Raw genomic sequence first — 485 nt, 5'->3', positions numbered from 1 at the left:
GCAAATCACCTTGTCTTTCTAGGTAAAGTTTTAAGAATGGAGAAATGCATGGATGAGCACCTTGCTGGTGCTGAGCTAGGTCCACACAGAGACAACCACATCTGAAAGTGAAAGGATCTGAGTTTTATAGATGTCTGAATTAGAATTTGGTGAAGTAAAATGACTTATTGAATCCCTGGAGAAATGGCTTAATCTAAGTCTAGGGATACTCATTTGGATGATTTAACTACTTTTTAACATACAGGAAAGTGATCACTATAAAATTCAAGATAACGATTACTTAGGGAAAGATGAGAGATGAAAAGGATATGACAGGAATATAGCTCTTGAAAGTGGCTTTTCTAATAATGAGCAAAAGGCCCTTTCTTTCCTTGGGTAGCTTCTATTAATTGCAATTAATTAAGCTATACATTTGTCTTTTGTGGTTATTTGCATTTATGTTTTAGTTTACAATAGAAAGAATGTGACAATTATCCAAAACTCAT

Source organism: Cebus imitator, unplaced genomic scaffold (genome assembly GCF_001604975.1).
Source record: "Cebus imitator isolate Cc_AM_T3 unplaced genomic scaffold, Cebus_imitator-1.0 Scaffold127, whole genome shotgun sequence".
NCBI lineage: Eukaryota > Metazoa > Chordata > Mammalia > Primates > Cebidae > Cebus > Cebus imitator.
The sequence above is the reverse complement of the archived record's forward strand: the minus strand, read 5'-3'. Positions refer to the sequence as shown.